The sequence below is a fragment of the Staurois parvus genome, unplaced genomic scaffold, assembly GCF_062004578.1.
Source record: "Staurois parvus isolate SC_StPar_1 unplaced genomic scaffold, SC_StPar_1.0 ptg000748l, whole genome shotgun sequence".
In the NCBI taxonomy this organism is placed as follows: Eukaryota; Metazoa; Chordata; class Amphibia; order Anura; family Ranidae; genus Staurois; species Staurois parvus.
Window position 1 is genome coordinate 2,145,387 of NW_028318544.1, and position 12,281 is coordinate 2,157,667.

The 12,281-nt window shown below is 47.2% G+C and overlaps 1 protein-coding gene across 1 annotated transcript in view; it reads left to right on the plus strand.

The window, feature by feature from the left end:
- PREX2 (phosphatidylinositol-3,4,5-trisphosphate dependent Rac exchange factor 2) overlaps positions 1–12,281 on the plus strand; it is a 369,719-nt gene that overhangs the window by 98,419 nt on the left and 259,019 nt on the right. The gene's annotated exons all lie outside the window — the stretch shown is intronic.

Below are 12,281 nucleotides of genomic sequence, written 5' to 3' on the forward strand. Positions count from 1 at the left end.
ATATACAGGTGAAACTCGAAAAATTAGAATATCGTGCAAAAGTTCATTTATTTCGGTAATGCAACTTAAAAGGTGAAACTAATATATGAGGTAGACTAATTACATGCAAAGCAAGATAGTTCAAGCTGTGATTTGTCATAATTGTGATGATTATGGCTTACAGCTCATGAAAACCCCAAATCCACAATCTCAGAAAATTAGAATTATGTGAAAAGGTGCAATATTCTAGGCTCAAAGTGTCCCACTCTAATCAACTAATTAAGCCATAACACCTGCAAAGGGTTCCTGAGCCTTTAAATGGTCTCTCAGTCTGGTTCAGTAGGAATCACAATCATGGGAAAGACTGCTGACCTGACAGTTGTGCAGAAAACCATAATTGACACTCTCCATAAGGAGGGAAAGTGTCAGGGCAGGAGCTGAGGAACGGACAGGCAGGCCTAACAATGTAACGCACTGGCTGACGACAACCACCACCCACAGACCGAAGTCCCTCAGGGCGCGGAGTCTAAGTCCCAGGCTGCCCTTCACCAGGGCCCCTGATGGTGGGGATGGACTTGACGCAGCCAGGAACCAGGTCGCGGCCCCCGAGACACCTCAGCTGCGGTAATGGCCGCCGCCAATGGCGTGTAGCTGGTGGAAGAGACAAAAGAGTAGTCAGACAAGCCAGGGTCAACAACAACAGGACAAAACAGTACAGTACAGCAGACGAGAATCACAGGTCACGAGCCGGGTTCAGCAACAGAGGGTCAGATCAAAGGAGAATACAAAGAATAGTCAAGTCACAAGCCGAATCAGATACCAGGAGAGTCACGAGAGTCAGAACAGAGTAATAGCAACACAAAGACACAAGACACAAGTGCAAAGAGCATGTGCGGGCCACAGGCTTATATGTCATCAGCCACACCCCTCTGGGGGATGGACCACAGAAACCTGAAGGCATAAAAGGATTCCCATAATGCACAGCAGAATCCAAGATGGATGCCAGCACATGGAGTAACATAACCTCAGGGAAAAGGTAGGACCTTGACAGAAAGCCTCAAAAGTAATTGCAAAAGAAGTTGGATGTTCCCAAAGTGCTGTATCAGAAAGTTATGTGGAAGGAAAAAGTGTGGAAGAAAAAGATGCACAAGCAGCAGGGATGACCACAGCCTGAAGAGGATTGTCAGGAAAAGGCCATTCAAAAGTGTTGGGGACTTTCACAAGGAGTGGACTGAGGCTGAAGTCAGTGCATCAAGAGCCACCACACACTGACAGATCCTGGATATGGGTTTCAAATGTCGTATTCCTCTTGTCAAGCTGCTCCTGAACAACAAACAACGTTAGAAGTGTCTTACCTGGGCTAAAGAAAAACAGACCTGGTCTGTTGCTCAGTGGTCCAAAGTCCTCTTTTCTGATGAGAGCAACTTTTGCATCTCATTTGGAAACCAAGGACCCAGAGTTTGGAGGAAGAATGGAGAGGCACACACTGCAAAATGCTTGAAGTCCAGTGTGAAGTTTCCACAGTCCGTGTTGATTTGGGGAGCCATGTTATCTGCTGCTGTTGGTCCACTGTGCTTCATTAAGTCCAGGGTCAACGCAGCCGTCTACCAGGAGATTTTGGAGCACTTCATGCTTCCTTCTGCAGACGAGCTTTATGGGGATGCTGACTGCATTTTCCAGCAGGACTTGGCAGCTGCCCACACTGTCAAAAGCACCAAAACCTGGTTCAATGACAGTGGGATTACTGTGCTTGGTTGGCCTGCAAACTCGCTTGACCTGAACCCCATAGAGAATCTATGGGGCATTGCCAAGAGAAAGATGAGAGACATGAGACCGAACAATGCAGAAGAGCTGAAGGCCGCTATTGAAGCATCCTGGTCTTCCATAACACCTCAGCAGTGCCACAGGCTGATAGCTTCAATGCCACGCCGCATTGAGGCAGTAATTGCTGCAAAAGGGGCCCAAACTGAATACATATGCATGCTTATAATTTTCAGAGGTCCAATATTGTTCTATGTACAATCCTTGTTTTATTGATTGCATGTAATATTCTAATTTTCTGAGATTGTGGATTTGGGGTTTTCATGAGCTGTAAGCCATAATCATCACAATTATGACAAATCACGGCTTGAACTATCTTGCTTTGCATGTAATGAGTCTATCTCATATATTAGTTTCACCTTTTAAGTTGCATTACTGAAATAAATGAACTTTTGCACGATATTCTAATTTTTCGAGTTTCACCTGTATAAGGACTGGTGATCTTCAGTATATATTTTTTTATTCTTGGGTTTAGATATTCTTTATTTTTTGTTATTTTGTTAAACAAATGACACCTTTTGCACTGAAAATTGTTGAAAGCATGTACTGTTAAGGACAGCTATTTTTAACCTGGGCACTGTGCAACCTTTGGGATCCTCCAGAGGTTGCTAGGAGCTCCTTAAGCTGGCATTCCAACCACTACTGTATTCTTCACACTGACCACCAATGTAAGGGGCAATTTCCCTATGACCCTAATAGACTATCCTTCGCAGGGGTTTCCTGAAAATTTCAGGAGTTCCTCTAGGGTGAAAACGCTGAGAAAGGTTAGGTTCTCTCAGAGAGCATAGCATGGAATGCAATAGTTTTGTGTTTATTGTGTCAGTCTAATCTAATGTGGACCAATACTGCAGTGCTTTTCAGGGTGTCAGTAATATTTACATCAGTCTCTGTGCTCAGGGAGCTTACAATCCAATATGCCCACACAAACCGGGCACAAAATGGAATCGTGTGAACCCAGACTTAGAAACAACCAAGGGGAGAAGAAAAAAGAAAAGAAAAAAGGGTTAAACTTTTATAACAATGTGTACAAACATGAACAGAAAAAAGGAGTATATGTTTATTAAACAATTTCATCTCAAAAGAAAATAGTTACTTAGAAAAAACTTTACTGAAACTAAGTATTCGGGACAGCAAAGGAGTCCCACCTCCTATCCTGAGCTCAGCATTGATGACCTTCAGGCAGGTATTGCACCATCCTCTACTCCTGGCATGAGACTGGAGATGATTTGGGAATTACCACTATTAGGCTACATTCAAACTGGCGAGAATCTTCTGATTCCTGCTGTGGCTCTGAGCAGCTAGGTTCGGCTGCCGGCCCCATCAACTATGACAGGTTGCAGCGGCCGGAGTTTCTCGTGGCTCTCTGTGGTTCTCAATGGTGTGAATGTAGCCTTATAACCTTACAAGCAGCACCCAACATTGCTGTCTTTGCTCCTTTTGAAGAGGTTGCTTTTGTGTGTACTGGTGATAGTGGTGGGAAATAAGGGAAAGTGGCACAGTGGCAATAAAAAAATATAAAGGTTTCAACCCTACCTCACTCCAAAACAGAGAAAAGGATGACATTTGGCATTGATAACTTTTTAAACTCAGAAAATAATTTTGTTCAGCAAAGAAAGGCAATCAGTTTATTTGTATTGTTATGTACCCAAAGACTATAGCGCATGACCAACGAAAAAAAAAGTCAAAAAATGATATTTTGAAGGTGCATCCTTTGACCAATAACACATGATGTGTATTTTCATAAGTTTGGCTTAACAAAACATACACAAAAACATCTCTGTATTGGCACAAATGAGATACACCATTGAAATCTTTGCTGTGTGACACATTTGGGTTCATTGAGTAAACATCTGGAATTGGGCTGATCTTCAGAAATAAGAGCAAGGAAACAAAGAGATTTGCTAACAGAAGGAAACATTTAACAGGGAGGCATGGCTTTGCAATAGATAGTTATTTTTAGAATTAGTGAAGATCAAAGCATGGCTTACATCCACATTGCAAACAATATAATGTGGCTTTTTTATTAGTATGGACATCTGTCGATAAATGATCATCTGTTGCAACATAACCCCCCTTACTAGATGATCTACAACACCAGACATTTCATGATTTCTTTCCTTTAAGACAGTAGGCACGCTCTCCCATTCATTCAGTGCCCTGCCCATAACCTTGTTCCTTGATGATGTTTTTCCAGAATCAAGAATTGAAAACAGCCTAGAACAAATTAAAGGGGCACTAAACAATATCCCTTTTCTCCAAAAAATAATCCATACATATCCACTACTTAATGGCCCTATAATCTATTTTTCACTGTTTTCTGTCATGTCCTCAGTAAGCTTCTGAACAAAACCTTTTCCCTCTTTCTTTTGTTTGGAACAAGCATTGTAAGTTAGTTTTGGTCATGTGCACTACTCTAATAGTCCATAGTCCCTAGACCATCTCTCAGGAGAGGGTAGCTTCATTCCGAAGTACAGTGGGACCATGGAGAACAAATGTTTGCATCCTAATACGAAGTAGGACCACAGCAGCCCAAAAAGGAGTTTGGAAAGGAGGCTCAGCACAATAGAAGGTGTTTTTTTAGTTATACAAATACATACTTGAATATCATTTATTTTAAACCAGATTTAAAACATACAAATGAGGGCCTATGTCTATGACACCCTCTCCCAAATTACAATGTATCAGTGGTACTTTTTTCAAGCTTCTCCCATTTCAGGAGCTGAAACTTAGGGCTGTCCTGCCAAAATTATAAACAGGGTGGAGGTACGGTTTTAGTGCTGGTAAATAGGAACTGTTATGTTAGAAGTATAGTAGGTTTTATCAAAGATCTCATCAGTGGGCTTCCAGTTAATTTAGGAAAGGTGAATACTTACAATGTTTAAGAGGTATATTGCTCTGCTATTCTATGTTATTTACTACAGTCTGGGGGTTCATCTGTAGGGTCCTTCTGTATCATGAGGGGGCTTTTTCACACATACTGGGCAAGCTTTTGTGCAAACTGTGAGTGTTTCTATACATGGGATATATTTCCGAAATCTAAGGATAGGTTCTGTGCAGGTAGTGCCACTGCGGGACCCGCACAAATACCAGCATGCTATCTGCATGCCATTTCAAAAAAAGTGCAGGGACTTCTTTCCTGCCTTTCCCAGGGCGCGGTGCCCATTCAAATGGATGGTGGGCCACACAGGTGCGAACCTAGACTAACAGAGTATTACTCACTGCTGTTGTGTATTCATAAACACTGAGGTGACTTCTGTGATATACTGTAAATATAAATATCTACTGCTGCAATAAAAGTCTCTTTAAAATAAACTTGTAGTCAGGTATGGACAAACTAGTATTCTCTAATTCATAGCAAGCAGTAAATGAGCTTTAAAGTGGTACTAAACCCAAAAGCAAACATTTATTACAGTATATTGCAGCTTACCAATTCTTAGATGATGGCTGTATTTGTTTTCTTTTTTAGGCTTTGCTTCCTTAATTTTCACCTGTTGATCTTGCCAGTTTGTCTGTTGCTTTTCAACAGAACAAGCTTACAATGATCAGCTTTTATTTATTCATGTAAAACCTTTAGCCCAAAATAAAAAAAAAAACCTGTTACTGTAACTGCTTGTGTAACTGTACTGGGAGTTTTGCTTCAATTTGTTAGTGAAACTAAATCTGCTAGTCCATATAACACTCCCCTCCTCCCAGATTAACAATGCTGTTGTCTGCTGTGCCCCCTGTGCTTCTTCATCCAGAGTGTAGGCACTCTAATACAGGAGGTGTGCTACTGTCCAGATCACCAGGTGAAAACAGAAGGGAAAAGCCTAAAAAAAGCCGTCCACCACATCTAAGGATTTTTAGGATGCGCTATATTACAATTTTGTTTTTGGTTAATACCGCTTTAAAACAAGCCATCACTGACATCTGCAGCTACAGGTAATGTGAAGCATTAAATTCACAACTGAAGCTTTGATTGTTTAAACCTGGGGTCCTCAAACTACGGCCCGCGGGGGGCTGCTGTACCTTACCTGGCTCCAGTCCCAGTCCCATGACGATCCAGTCCAGGAAGTGCTGCTCCTTCATTCACTCCGGCCACTCCCTCACTCCTGCCGCTCGGCTTCGCCTCCTCACCGGTGATTGGGCGCCAGAACTGTAGCTCAGGAAAGGCACATAGGTGGCTAATCACCTGTGAGGAGGCAAAGTCGAGCGGCCCCGTGAACATCGAGTGAGGGAGAGGCCGGAGTGAAGAAGGACAGCTGACAGGTAAGTGTGCTGTGCTGATGGTGCTGCTGCAACCAAGTATGCTGGCTGCAGCAGCACCATGCTGGAGCAGGGGTCAGCAAGTTAAGTGTCATTGGTGTCAGTGGGTGGAATAGTGCCCCATCATTGGTGTCACTGATACTAATGATGGGGCATTATTCCTCCCACTGACAACAATGATGGGGCACTATTCCACCCCCCACTGACACCAACGATGGGGCACTATTCCACCCCCCACTGACACCAACGATGGGGCACTATTCCACCCCCCACTGACACCAACGATGGGGCACTATTCCACCCCCCACTGACACCAACGATGGGGCACTATTCTACCCCCCACTGACACCAACGATGGGGCACTATTCCACCCCCCACTGACACTAATGATGGGGTACTATTCCTCCCACTGACACCAATGTTGGGACACTATCCCCCTCCACTGACACCAATGACGGGGCACTATTCCCCCCCACTGACACCAATGACGTACTATTCCTCCCACTGACCCCAAAGATGGGGCACTATTCTTCCCACTGACACCAATGATGGGACACTATTCCTCCCACTGACACCAAAGATGGGGCACTATTCCTCCCACTGACACCAAAGATGGGGCACTATTCTTCCCACTGACACCAATGATGGGACACTATTCCTTCCACTGACACCAATGATGGGACACTATTCCTCCCACTGACACCAAAGATGGGGCACTATTCTTCCCACTGACACCAATGATGGGACACTATTCCTCCCACTGACACCAATGATGGGACACTATTCTTCCCACTGACACCAATGTTGGGACACTATCCCCTTCCCCCACTGACACCAATGATGGGGCACTACTCCTCCCACTGACACCAATGATGGGGCACTACTCCTCCCACTGACACCAATGATGGGGCACTACTCCTCCCACTGACACCAATGATGGGGCACTACTCCTCCCACTGACACCAATGATGGGGCACTACTCCTCCCACTGACACCAGTGATGGAGCACTACTCCTCCCACTGACACCAGTGATGGGGCACTACTCCCCCCACTGACACCAGTGATGGAGCACTACTCCCCCCACTGACACCAATGATGGGGCACTACTCCCCCCACTGACACCAATGATGGGGCACTACGCCCCCCACTGACACCAATGATGGGGCACTATTCCTCCCACTGACACCAATGATGGGGCACTATTCCTCCCACTGACTCCAACGATGGGGCACTATTCCTCCCACTGACACCAACGATGGGGCACTATTCCTCCCACTGACACCAACGATGGGGCACTATTCCTCCCACTGATACCAACGATGGGGCACTATTCCTCCCACTGACACCAACGATGGGGCACTATTCCTCCCACTGACACCAACGATGGGGCACTATTCCTCCCACTGACACCAACGATGGGGCACTATTCCTCCCACTGACACCAACGATGGGGCACTATTCCTCCCACTGACACCAACGATGGGGCACTATTCCTCCCACTGACACCAACGATGGGGCACTATTCCTCCCACTGACACCAACGATGGGGCACTATTCCTCCCACTGACACCAACGATGGGGCACTATTCCTCCCACTGACACCAACGATGGGGCACTATTCCTCCCACTGACACCAACGATGGGGCACTATTCCTCCCACTGACACCAACGATGGGGCACTATTCCTCCCACTGACACCAACGATGGGGCACTATTCCTCCCACTGACACCAACGATGGGGCACTATTCCTCCCACTGACACCAACGATGGGGCACTATTCCTCCCACTGACACCAACGATGGGGCACTATTCCTCCCACTGACACCAACGATGGGGCACTATTCCTCCCACTGACACCAACGATGGGGCACTATTCCTCCCACTGACACCAACGATGGGACACTATTCCTCCCACTGACACCAATGTTGGGACACTATCCCCTTCCCCCACTGACACCAATGATGGGGCACTACTCCTCCCACTGACACCAATGATGGGGCACTACTCCTCCCACTGACACCAATGATGGGGCACTACTCCTCCCACTGACACCAATGATGGGGCACTACTCCTCCCACTGACACCAATGATGGGGCACTACTCCTCCCACTGACACCAATGATGGGGCACTACTCCTCCCACTGACACCAGTGATGGAGCACTACTCCTCCCACTGACACCAGTGATGGGGCACTACTCCCCCCACTGACACCAGTGATGGAGCACTACTCCCCCCACTGACACCAATGATGGGGCACTACTCCCCCCACTGACACCAATGATGGGGCACTACGCCCCCCACTGACACCAATGATGGGGCACTATTCCTCCCACTGACACCAATGATGGGGCACTATTCCTCCCACTGACTCCAACGATGGGGCACTATTCCTCCCACTGACACCAACGATGGGGCACTATTCCTCCCACTGACACCAACGATGGGGCACTATTCCTCCCACTGACACCAACGATGGGGCACTATTCCTCCCACTGACACCAACGATGGGGCACTATTCCTCCCACTGACACCAACGATGGGGCACTATTCCTCCCACTGACACCAACGATGGGGCACTATTCCTCCCACTGACACCAACGATGGGGCACTATTCCTCCCACTGACACCAACGATGGGGCACTATTCCTCCCACTGACACCAACGATGGGGCACTATTCCTCCCACTGACACCAACGATGGGGCACTATTCCTCCCACTGACACCAACGATGGGGCACTATTCCTCCCACTGACACCAACGATGGGGCACTATTCCTCCCACTGACACCAACGATGGGGCACTATTCCTCCCACTGACACCAACGATGGGGCACTATTCCTCCCACTGACACCAACGATGGGGCACTATTCCTCCCACTGACACCAACGATGGGGCACTATTCCTCCCACTGACACCAGTGATGGGGCACTATTCCTCCCACTGACACCAGTGATGGGGCACTATTCCTCCCACTGACACCAGTGATGGGGCACTATTCCTCCCACTGACACCAGTGATGGGGCACTATTCCTCCCACTGACACCAGTGATGGGGCACTATTCCTCCCACTGACACCAGTGATGGGGCACTATTCCTCCCACTGATACCAACGATGGGGCACTATGCACCCCACTGACATCAGTGATGGGGCACTATTCCTCCCACTGACACCAGTGATGGAGCACTATTCATCCCACTGATACCAATGATGGGGCACTATTCCTCCCACTGATACCAACGATGGGGCACTATTCCTCCCACTGATACCAACGATGGGGCACTATTCCTCCCACTGATACCAACGATGGGGCACTATTCCACCCCCCACTGACACCAACGATGGGGCACTATTCCACCCCCCACTGACACTAATGATGGGGTACTATTCCTCCCACTGACACCAATGTTGGGACACTATCCCCCTCCACTGACACCAATGACGGGGCACTATTCCCCCCCACTGACACCAATGACGTACTATTCCTCCCACTGACCCCAAAGATGGGGCACTATTCTTCCCACTGACACCAATGATGGGACACTATTCCTCCCACTGACACCAAAGATGGGGCACTATTCCTCCCACTGACACCAAAGATGGGGCACTATTCTTCCCACTGACACCAATGATGGGACACTATTCCTTCCACTGACACCAATGATGGGACACTATTCCTCCCACTGACACCAAAGATGGGGCACTATTCTTCCCACTGACACCAATGATGGGACACTATTCCTCCCACTGACACCAATGATGGGACACTATTCCTCCCACTGACACCAATGTTGGGACACTATCCCCTTCCCCCACTGACACCAATGACGGGGCACTATTCCCCCCCCCCACACTGACACCAATGATGGGGCACTATTCCACCCCCCACTGAAACCAACAATGGGGCACTATTCCTCCCCCCACTGACACTAATGATGGGGCACTATTCCTCCCACTGACACCAATGATGGGACACTATTCCTCCCACTGACACCAATGTTGGGACACTATCCCCTTCCCCCACTGACACCAATGACGGGGCACTATTCCCCCCCCCCACACTGACACCAATGATGGGGCACTATTCCACCCCCCACTGAAACCAACAATGGGGCACTATTCCTCCCCCCACTGACACTAATGATGGGGCACTATTCCTCCCCCCACTGACACCAATGATGGGGCACTATTCTTCCCACTGACACCAATGATGGGGCACTATTCCTCCCACTGACACCAATGATGGGGCACTATTCCTCCCACTGACACCAATGATGGGGCACGTTTCTTCCCACTGGCACCAATGATGAGGCACTATTCCTCCCACTGACACTAATGATGGGGCATGATTCTTCCCACTGACAGCAATGATGGGGCACTATTCCTCCCACTGACACCAATGATGGGGCACTATTTCGCTCCATAAGACACACTTGGGGGGAAATTTCTGTGCGTCTTATGGAGCGGCTGGCCCAGTATTCCCGCCGCCGTTGTACAGTTGTGGCCAAAATTATTCAACCCCCAATGCTGTAAAGGGGTTTAGGGACTATAGTGTACATTTGGAATTGTATTCAGAATCAAATCCTACAAGGACGTTGTAACTACCCAAATGCAACTAAAATGACATCAATTGTTTATGTAATACAGTAGTAAATGGTTCTTATGTGGTTTCTTCATTGCCACAATTATTCAACCCCTTAAAGACTACCACTCTGAAGAACAGAGGTTCATACAGGTGCTTTCCATCAGGTATTGAAAACACCTGTGGATGTCACCGAGCAGCAATCAAGCATAATAAGCACCAATTAGGCAGCTTTAAAATGACTGTGATACTCAGCTCCTTCTAGACATTTACTGGTGTGGTTACAAACATGGTGAAGGCAAGAGAATGGTCCAGGAAGACAAGAGAAGAGGTGATTTCTCTTCACAGGAAGGGCAATGGCTATAAGAAGATTGCAAAGATGTTAAACATACCAAGAGACACCTTAGGAAGCATCATTCGCAAATTCAAGGCAAAGGGCACTGTTGAAACGCTACCTGGTCGTGGCAGAAAGAAGATGCTGACTTCGACTGCTGTGCGCTACCTGAAGCGTAGAGTGGAGAGAAGTCCCCGTGTGACTGCTGAGGAACTGAGAAAAGATTTGTCAGATGTGGGTACAGAAGTTTCAGCCCAGACAATAAGACGCACACTGCGTAATGAAGGCCTCCGTGCCAGAACTCCCAGGCGTACCCCCTTGCTGTCTCCAAAGAATAAGAAGAGTCGACTGCAGTATGCCAAAAGCCATGTGGACAAACCACAAAAGTTGTGGGATAGTGTTCTGTGGACTGATGAAACAAAATTAGAACTGTTTGGGCCCATGGATCAACGCTATGTTTGGAGGAGGAAGAACAAGGCCTATGATGAAAAGAACACCTTGCCTACTGTGAAGCATGGTGGAGGGTCAATCATGCTTTGGGGCTGTTTTGCTTCTGCAGGTACAGGGAAGCTTCAGCGTGTGCAAGGTACCATGAATTCTCTTCAGTACCAGGAGATATTGGATGGAAACGTGATGCAGTCCGTCACACACCTGAGGCTTGGGAGACGTTGGACCTTTCAACAGGACAATGATCCCAAGCATACCTCCAAGTCCACTAGAGCATGGTTGCAGAGGAAAGGCTGGAACATTTTGGAGTGGCCATCGCAGTCACCAGACTTAAATCCGATTGAGAACCTCTGGTGGGACTTAAAGAAAGCAGTTGCAGTGCGCAAGCCTAAGAATGTGACTGAACTGGAGGCCTTTGCCCATGAAGAATGGGCGAAGATACCCGTAGATCGCTGCAAGACACTTGTGTCAAGCTATGCTTCACGTTTAAAAGCTGTTATAACTGTAAAAGGATGCTGTACTAAGTACTAAGATTGAATGTCACTTGGGGGTTGAATAAAACTGATAATGCTGTGAGCACAGAAAAGACATTTGTGGTTATTTCATTATAACTGTTATGTTATATTTGTCTGACCTACAAGTGCCTCTTTAATGTAAATGTAAGCAAGATGACTGAATGATCAAAAGCAATGTCAAACTGGCCAAAACACTCAATTTCAGTGGGGGTTGAATAATTTTGGCCACAACTGTATGTCCGCAGTCTCTGGTCATCTCCTGTACTGTGTCCGCATTTGTTCATTGTTTTTTTTTTTAAACTATAGTCCGGCCCTCTAACGGTCTGAGGGACAGTGGACTGGCCCCCTGTTTAAAA